The following is a 9,399-nucleotide window of genomic DNA, read 5'->3' as shown; positions in this document are numbered from 1 at the left end:
ATATGGTGCATATACCTTTAGTTCCACATATGGTGCATATACCTTTAGCTCCAGATATGGTGCATATACCTTTAGCTCCAGATATGGTGCATATACCTTTAGCTCCAGAATTTGGATGCAGAGACAGGCGGATTTCTGGGGATCTCTGTGAGCTCTAGACCATCCTGCTCTACCCTGGCCAGAAATACACAGGGAGAATCTGTCAAGGAAGGAAGGAAAGAAAAGAGAAAGAAAGGGAGAGAGGAAGAAAGAAAGAAAGGGAGAGAGAGGGAGAGAGAGAGAGAGGGAGAGAGGGAGAGAGGGAGAGAGGGAGGGAAGGGAAGAAGAAAAGATAAGATAAAGACAAAAAAGATAAAGCTGGCTCAGTCTTTAATCCCAGCACCTGAAAGGCAGAGATGAATGGATCTCCGTGGATTTTAGGTCAACCTAGTCTACATAGTTCGTTCCAGGCCACCCAGAGCTACATAGTGAGACACTGTCTCCAAAGACAAAAAATAAATAAATAAATAAATAAATAAATAAAAATTTAAATGGGACAGTGACAAGAATTAGAAAGAACTAGAAATAAAAGAAAACTTCATTTGAGTCATGAAAATTAAATTGAGGGGAGCATAAAAGCTAATGGGACAAAATGCCCCAAAGGAGAAATAAAGAACAGGGAAAATGGGTTCTGGAAGGATAGCTCAATGGTTAAGAGCACAGGCTGTTCTTACAAAGGACTCCAGGTCAGGTTCTAGCAAGCACAGCACAGCGCACAACCACCTGACACTCCAGCCTCTGGGCTGGCCCCCAGGGAACATGCACATACTCCACACACATACTCCACACACATACTCCACACAAATGTACATGCAAACACAGTTAAAAAAGAAAAAATACATCTTGTGACAAAGTATTAAACTTCAAGGTGAAGGAAGGAAGCAAAAGGCGTCAAAAGGATGTAACAAATTATGGAAGATGGGTGAAGAATAGCCAAGGGCCAGAGAGACATCTCAGTTAAGAGCATGAAGTTCGGGGCTGGCGAGATGGCTCAGCGGATAAGAGCACTGACTGCTCTTTCAAAGGTCCTGAGTTCAAATCCCAGCAACCACATGGTGGCTCACAACCACCAGTAATGAGATCTGACTCCCTCTTCTGGAGTGTCTGAAGACAGCTACAGTGTAGTTACATATAATAAATGAATAAATTAAAAAAAGAAAGAAAGAAAGGAAGAACATGAAGTTTTCATTCTCAGATGTAAGTTTGACTTTCAGCACCCATGGCAGTTCACAACTGCCTCTAACTTCAGCTCTAGAGGACCTTACACTCTCTTCTGAGTCCACTCATGCACAAATATATACACAATAACACAAACATACCCATAATTTTAATAATAACAAATAATTAATAATAATGATAAAATGAGTTTTCTTTTTAAGAATAACCAAGTAGAGGGCTTACAGGACAGCTCATCAGATAAAGGTGATTGCTATGCAAGCCTACTGATGTGTGTTCTAGCCCTAGAACCCACATAAAGTAAGAGAAACCCAACTCCACAAAGCTGACAACTGATCTACATATGCACTCAGTAGCAGAGGCTTGCTCCCCACCATATATGTACATACACTCACACATAATAAGTAAAATTATATTTTTTAAAAAAGAGGAGGCTGGAGAGATGGTTCAGCCATTAAGGGGTACTGGCTGCTTCCAGAGAAACCTGTTCAATTCCCAGCACCCACATGGCAGCTTACAACCATCTAGCTGTAAATCCAGTTCCGGAGATCAAAAGCCCTCTTCTGGCCTATGAGGGTACTGCACTGCATACACATAGTGTACAGACATACGTACTAGGCAAAACACTCATGTACACAGAATAAAAATGAATAGGAAAGAAAGAAAGAATAATCATTTAGAAATAAAGTGAAAGAAAAAAGAGGAAGAAAAGGAAAGAAGAGAGAAGAAAAGAAAAGAAAAGAAAAGAAAAAGCTGTTAGGGATAATACAAGTTCCTGAATAGGGAAATATCCAAGTTCTTTTCCCAGAACCATAAAAAAGACAACTCAAGCAAGGTAAAAAAATAATAATAATTAACTAATTAATTAATTAAACCACACTTGAAGAAAACTTTCCTTAGCTTTACGAAGTGGCAGTATTGTAGTCCATGAGGTTTATCTGAGGCGCAATTATTGCTAATTGAAAACTTTTCCCAATACCCCGCCATGACGACTTGAAATAAAGTCGGCATTGGCAATTTTTGACAGTCTCTACTGAGACTGAATAAAAAGAAAAAAAAAAAGGAAAAAGAAAAACTTACCTTAAAGAAAAAATTTTACCCCACATTTTGCAAAAGCAAAGTGGGTGCATCACCCCAGCCTTTTCCGACTCATTGGCCATCTTAGTACAAGTTTTCCTACCCTTCAAGCCCTCCTCTTGTCCCTTCGCTGCATGCTCACCTCTCGGTCACACAGCTCAGAGAGAAAGGGGCTGGGTGAAGAGTCAGGGCCTAGTATGGAACACTTACTATGTGCCACACACGCAACTAACTAACTACGCATGCTTGATCCCACCATCCTCCCAGAGACTATTTGCCCATTTCACAGATGAGAAAACTAGGTTTCCCAGAGATTGAATGATTTGTACCAAGATACTCACTACAAGAATTAAAAGTCATACTCACATCTTGATGACTTCTAATGATTCTGTACCAAGAAAACATGCTTATCTGGATGGGCACACAGCCTAGCTTCTCCTGCCCACCTCCCACCCCCGCCCCTTTAAACTGATGAACACCAACTCACCAACAAGCACCAGGTTTCATCAACTATTTAAGTCAGCCCCTCGACCCTTTTCGCTCTTGTTTAAAGATGGATGAAAGGAATGCAACCTGTGTCACAGCACTTCCACTACCTTCTCAGTTTGGGTTTCTAACCAAATGATATTGTTTTCTTTACTCATCGAGAGGAAAGAGCTTGATTCCCTAACACGAAATCCACCTTTTTTTTTTTTTTTTTTTTTTTTTTTTTATTCAGTTTTTCATTCTTTAGTCGTGACACCTGTGTGGGACTATAAGCAGTTACACGGTTCACTTGGCAAGGGGGGCACTTCAGAGTTGAGTGCAGCTCAAATAGCAGAACACTTTTGTGCCCGTGATTCTTGTTCAGTCTCAACCACCTTTCATCCCATCTCTGAAAAAAGAGAGGTGAAGATGTGTGATTCTCTCCATAAAACACGCCTAAGACAAAGAAACTCAAACAAACAAAAAGTAAACGGAGTCTGAAAGACTAAGCCCACTCTGCTTATCTGACATAAAGAACCTAAGGTCCAGGTGACAGGTGATTTGCCTGTCACAGCTAATAAATGGCTGAGCCAGGATTTACACACAAGCTCCAAGCTAAGACAACCGCCTTCACTTTCCCTAGAATCTCGCTGCACTGCCTGCATTCCTCTGCCTTTATCTGGAAAGGATTGCATTTCCGGCTCTATCACAGTTTGGTCGTTACTAAGCACCGTTAAATACAAATAACAAAACGGTAGTTTCTTTTCTCCAATACCAAGAGGAGTATAAAACATCAACGTGCAAAATCTTAGAAGCTGTTTGATATCGTCTCTAAGTTATGTATGTGACTAATATGAATATCGTAAATGATTAAAAAGTCAAAGGGGTGTGTACTTGTACACAAAATTCAACTTTAAAAACTCACAGCTGACTTTTCTAAAAGCCAAGGTAGGTGGTAGGCAGAAGTTGCGTAACTCATTGTTTTGCTTATCAAACGTTTGTAGGGTGCCTAAAGTGTGGTTAGCATTTAAATGAAAGGAAGGTAAAACACACACACACAAAAGTGATCATCCTTGGGTACTGATCCCAAAGAGCTCCGAGGACTCTAGTCCCCACCGGTCCTCAGAGTACAGCGAAGATGCTCGGCTTCCTCTTGGTGGGCGGAGAGCCTCGGCCACTGAGCTGGAGGCGTGTCAGCACCAGCTAGCAGCCCTCAGCCGGGTCCTCTCTGCAAGCCCAGTCTCCTCTCAGCACCTCCCGGTCCCGGGCGCCAGTCACCATTGCACCCACAGCCCGCGGTTACCTCGGACTCGCGTGGTCCACCCTGCACACCCACGACCCCCAGGCAGCTTCAGGTCTCGGGGTGGGTGGGAGGTCAGGCAACCCTCAGGAGAAAGAGTGACAACTGGGATAAGCCGATGGACTCTAAGGCCAGGATGGAGAAAAACCTAAAAAAAAAAAAAAAAAAAAAAAAAAAAGAAAGTCTACGAGGTGAAGTTTACAACGGCCACTTCCGGGGGCCGGGAACACGCGACGGGGCTCTGGGCAGCCGCGACTTTCTCCGCCTCCCTGGCCCCGCCCCGGCAGGCCCGCCCCTCGCCTCCGCGTCCCCAGCGTCCCGCCCGACGCCCGAGCCCCAGCTCCAGGATACGCGCGTACTCAGAGAACTCGGGCTCGCGCTGGAAGAGAAGCGCGGGCCGGAAACCGCGGGCGCGCTCCCGCGGCAGGCGGGGTAGATTGCGCATGCGCCAGGGGTGGGTTGCGCGTGCGCAGAGCACACGGGTGGCTCGGGGGCGCATTCCACCCCATGCGCGCTCAAGCGCCGGCATGCTGTGCCTTCTCCTTGTTTGGCGTGCACATTTCTAGCCTCGGACCCCTTTTCCCTGCTTACAGAGGGCAACAGCCTGTTCCTGCTCTGTAAACGCCTTCTTAGCTGGCTCTCCGCCCGAGAAACCCGCTAGGACCGCGGCCGATGCCAGGGTCCCCAGGGAGAGTGCCCGGGCTTCGGCACAGGTGGCAGACTCTCAGCGCCCTCCTCCTGCAGTCTCCTCCTCCCATCGATTTCTTTTGTATTTCGGCTTGGGTGGATAGAATGTAGGTCGGTGCTCTGATGCTGCTGAGCGTCTTTGATTACAAATATCGCAGAACCGGATTCATTGGCAAATAAGGCCTTGGAGCCTCGCCTTGTGCTCCATGTCTGCTAGATTTCAGCCCCTCCCCCTCCTCGCCCACAATTTATAAAGAGCTTTGGTTCGCCTTGTAGCCGCTTCAGAGGATTGGAAAAGCAAATCCTCTTTTGTTCCTTGGCTTTTGAAAGCCTATTCCCTAAAGAACAATACAAAATGGCAGGATTTTGATGAAAGGTTTTTATCCCTGCCGCCACTACCTTCTTTCCACAAGTGTTCATACAAAATGAGCCTTTTATGCTAAACTTGTCCCGGGTTGGTTGTAATCAGCCTGAACCAGGTGTTGGGGTTCTCGCCTGCTCTCGCTCTGGAAAGAGAACAGTCCTAAGAGCAAGTAGATTAAAACTTTGGTTCTTGCATTGCTGAGAAACTTTAATTGGTTTGAGGTCAATTGTTTGGTTTTTAAAAGGTTTTCCTTGCTTCTTAAGGCTTTAGCCAGAAAAGATAACTGCTTCGAAAACAAACTGAAGGAAACAAAAGTAGCCCTCTCTACTTAGGAATCAAATGGAGAATTACAATAAAGAAGATTACATTCACCACCGCCATGGGTTTCTCTGTGTGGCCTGATGGTCCTGGAAGATGAGAGTTTTTTAAAATTTGTATACGGCTTAGTTTTGTTATTTGAAAGATTTTTGTTTGGAGGGAGGTGATTTTGTTGTTGTTTTGTTTTCTTGGTTTAGTCTGGGTGGGTTTTTCTAGTTCCCTATGTAGCCCAATCAGGCCCCAAATTCTGGATCCCCTGCCTTAGCCTCCGGAGCACTGGGGATACAAATCATGGGCCACACACACACATCAGCTCATCATGTTTTAGGAACATCACAGAAGGGAGTGTTACATTGCAAACATAGCTGATCTATTACATTGTACACTTTTTAAAGAAAAGCTGCTTGATATGAATCCTTACAAAGTTCATTTACTCTGTCTTTAGCATGTGTAGAGTACAGCACATGTCCCCAGCATGGAGCTAGGTAATAGAAATACCAGCTATAAAGTACAAATGCCACAGGGATCCGAGAAAAGAACTGCTAGTCAACCTTGAGTACAGGGAAGCAATTTGTGGAGCATGTAAAGTCTAGAGTAAGAAAGTAGAGCAATAGGTTCACCAAAGTAACAACAAATTGGAACAGGGAAAAAAAAAAAAAAAAAAAGCATGAGAATTTTGACAAAATAGAAACTTTGGGTGCAGGGGAGAAAAATATGAAAGATCTGCTAGAGAAATATGCTCAACTCAGATCACAGAGAGCCTTTCAGGTCGTATTAGCAACAAAGCTAATGAAAATTATAGTAATTACACAATAAATCCGATCACCTGGGAGTCCTTAGAGGGTTTCTCTTTTTCCCTGGTGGTTACAGGTTCGTTTTCCTTGGTCCCCTGCTTGGGTAAAGACTATCTATAGTGAGACGCTCTCTAACCCACTTCTGGTTGTCTTTCCTGGTCACCTCAGCCCCCTCCCTTTCTCCCAGCCCGTTGGAGAGACAAGTAGATCCAACCCCACCACTCCCTCAAAGCAGCTTTCAACCTCAGTAAAGACATCATCACCAAATCCAACACCCCTTGGTTTTCTGAGCCGCCTCAGATTTCTCTCCCACATATATGAGGATCAATAAATACTTTCTCGCCTCTCACTGTCTTACTGCCAGTAAAGCGGCCTCAGCCTTCACTTGGTACCTGACAAGCTTATTTGGTCCTGCGGAAGTGAATGCTAAGGTCCTGAACTTTGATTGTTTATATCTGAGTTTGAATTTTTAATTCTTATTTCAACAGTTCTGCTTTACTGCCCCACAGTATTGTGCTGTGGTAATAGTGGTGATCCTGAGGTTTGTTTCCGTCCCTGTTTTAGGCGGGGTCTTGCTACACAGCCCAAGCTGGCCTGGTGATCATTGTGTCTTAGCATCCCAGTGCTGGGCTTACAGGCTTGTGCCACATGCCGTTCTTAGCTGGTAGTATTGACATCAAAATATCTAAAACTTAACTTTCTCAGTTTATCATGAATTGCCCAAACTACTCCTCTGCCTGTTCATAAAACTTAAACTCTCAGGCCAAAAAAACAAAAAACAAAAAACAAAAAACAAAAAAAAACAGAAAAAACAAAAGACATACAGAATTATCTTTTTTCTTTTTCTTCAAGATCTCAGATCCTACATTCAAAAATTCTGTCTTCCTCTCTGCCTTCTGTCTTCTCTCTGTGCCTGCTGCTAAAAGCTGGGTCTGGTACCTGTTTCTACCCAGACACTTGTAGTCAGTCACTCATTCCCTTGTCCTGTGCACTTAGGAATGAACACTCAGGGCATTTTTAAATTGACGACTATAAGATTTAAGGATGGAAAAATACGAAAAAAAAAAAATGAAAAGGAGGCCTAGAGGCCCATGCATGGTTCTGCCCTGTCAAGCAGATTTCCCTGTATGAGCCCCAGGGCTAAGCCCCATTCACTCCCCGTGACCCCTCTGTAACCTCGGGCACCAGGTGCTTCGTTAGGCTGGTGTTTGGTATCAGGTCTTAGAAAGGAAAAGCTTTGGCATAATTGTTGCTCTGGGTGGCTCTGGCTCTTTGTTCCCTCCATATGCTCTAACAGAAATTTCCTTTATGAAGCATAGCTCTTGACTGTGTAGCTGTCTTGATTAATTCTGGTGGTCACCACGTTGCTGACAGGATAAAACTCAAACTTCTCCTGTGTCAATCAAAGGCCATTTATCAGCTTCCAGCAATAAATGTTGCCTTTTCAGCAATGCTTCCTCCAGGTCTACAGTAGAGCTTCCTTCTCATTCATACTGGCAATGGAAAACATGCAACTGGGGATAGCCATGAAAAGATGTACGCATAGGCTTAGATGAAGTCTTAACACACACAGTTTAATATGAAGGCTTTAAATACAGGTACCAATATAAAGCATATACAATGTGCCTAGTTATATGCTAAGTAACTCCACATTTATTCCAATTTTCTTTCCTTTTTTATTTTTTCATGTTGTTTTGAGACAGGATCTCTCTATGGAGCCCTGGCTGTCCTGGAACTTACTATGTAGCCCAAGCTGGCCTCGAACTCTCAGAGCTACACCTCTGCCTCCTGAGTGCTATGGTTAAGATTAAAGGTCTGTGTCTCCACACATGACTTATTCCACTTTTTGAACAGTGCTGTGGCATCTTAACTGAGACATGTCCTCTCTAGGGTTTCATACACACTTGGTCCTAGTTGATAGCACTGTTTGGGGATGCTTAGGAGGTGAGGCCTTGCTGAAGGAAGTGCCCCACGTTGGGAGGGCTTTGGGTGCTTAAAGCCTCCCCTTCCAATCTGCTGTACACCTGTAGTTGAGGATGTGAACTCCTTCCACCATGCCTACCATGTATTGCCAAGGAAACTCCTTTCATAAGTTTCCCTTAGCTGTGTATTTTTTCCCAGCCACTGATACCTAACTCCTACAAATGCAATATATCTTTACCATTTGTTTTGGTAGTTGCTAGTGATTGTTTGTTTGTTTGTTTGTTTGTTTGTTTTTTGAGACAGGGTTTCTCTGTGTAGCCCTGGCTGTCCCTGGCTGTCCTGGAGCTAGCTCACTTTGTAGACCAGGCTGGCCTCGAACTCAGAAATCTGCCTGCCTCTGCCTCCCGAGTGCTGGGATGAAAGGCATACGCCGCCACGCCTGGCGTAGCTAGTGATTTTTAAAATGGTTTTACAGAAAACCAAGTTAAGTCTTTAGTATCCCAAAATATAAAAAGAACACTTAAAACTCAATAATAAGAAAGTTTGGGGGCTGGAGAGATGGCTCAGTGGTTAAGAACACTGACTGCTCTTCCAGAGGTCCTGAGTTCAATTCCCAGCAACCACATGGTGGCTCACAACTATCTGTAATGGGGTTTAATGCCCTTTCTGTGTGTCTAAAGACAACTACCATGTAGTTATACACATAATAATAATAATAGAAGATCCTCTTTTTAAAAAAAAAAAAAGAAAGAAAGAAAGAAAGTTTGGGCAGGGTAATGGTGTCACACACCTTTAAATTCACATTCAGGAGGCAGGAGCAAGTGGATCTCTGTGAGTTCAAGGCCTGCATGATCTACAGAGTGAGTTCTAGGACAGCTAAAAGTACATAAAGAAACCCTATCTCAAAAACTCAAAAATTAAAAAATAAATAAAATCTGAAGAAAAGATTTAAAGCTGGAACTAAATAAGCTGGAGATACTGCTCAGTGGCTATGACGTCATTCTGCCCTTGCAGAGGACCTGGGATGCAGTTCCCAGCATCCACATGGCAGCTCACAAACATCTGTAACTCCAGATCCAAATGTGGCGCCCTCTTCTGACCTCCACAGGCATGTGGTATAAATATATAAAAAGATCAAGCTGGAGAGATGGCTCAGCAGTTAAGAGCACTGGCTGCCTCTTCCAGAGGTCCTGAGTTCAGTTCCCAGCAACCACATCGTGGCTCACAACCATCTATAGTGAAATCTTTTCTAGCAT

The 9,399-nt window shown here is 43.9% G+C and overlaps 1 protein-coding gene and 1 non-coding gene across 2 annotated transcripts in view; one reads left to right on the top strand and one right to left on the bottom strand.

Moving 5' to 3' along the window:
- Ccdc171 (coiled-coil domain containing 171) overlaps positions 1-4,181 on the bottom strand; it is a 349,604-nt gene extending 345,423 nt beyond the window's left edge. The window contains exon 1 of the mRNA XM_021161203.2: positions 4,061-4,181. The gene's annotated coding sequence lies outside the window, so the exon portion shown is untranslated. The remainder of the gene's footprint in view (positions 1-4,060) is intronic.
- On the top strand, positions 2,114-2,254 carry LOC115031061. The gene has a single exon (XR_003836628.1). It is a non-coding gene; the product is annotated as a U4 spliceosomal RNA (small nuclear RNA).
- Positions 4,182-9,399: the final 5,218 nt, after the last annotated feature.

This window comes from Mus caroli, chromosome 4 (assembly GCF_900094665.2).
Source record: "Mus caroli chromosome 4, CAROLI_EIJ_v1.1, whole genome shotgun sequence".
In the NCBI taxonomy this organism is placed as follows: Eukaryota; Metazoa; Chordata; class Mammalia; order Rodentia; family Muridae; genus Mus; species Mus caroli.
Note: the sequence above shows the minus strand (reverse complement) of the source record. Positions and strands in the feature narration are given on the sequence as shown.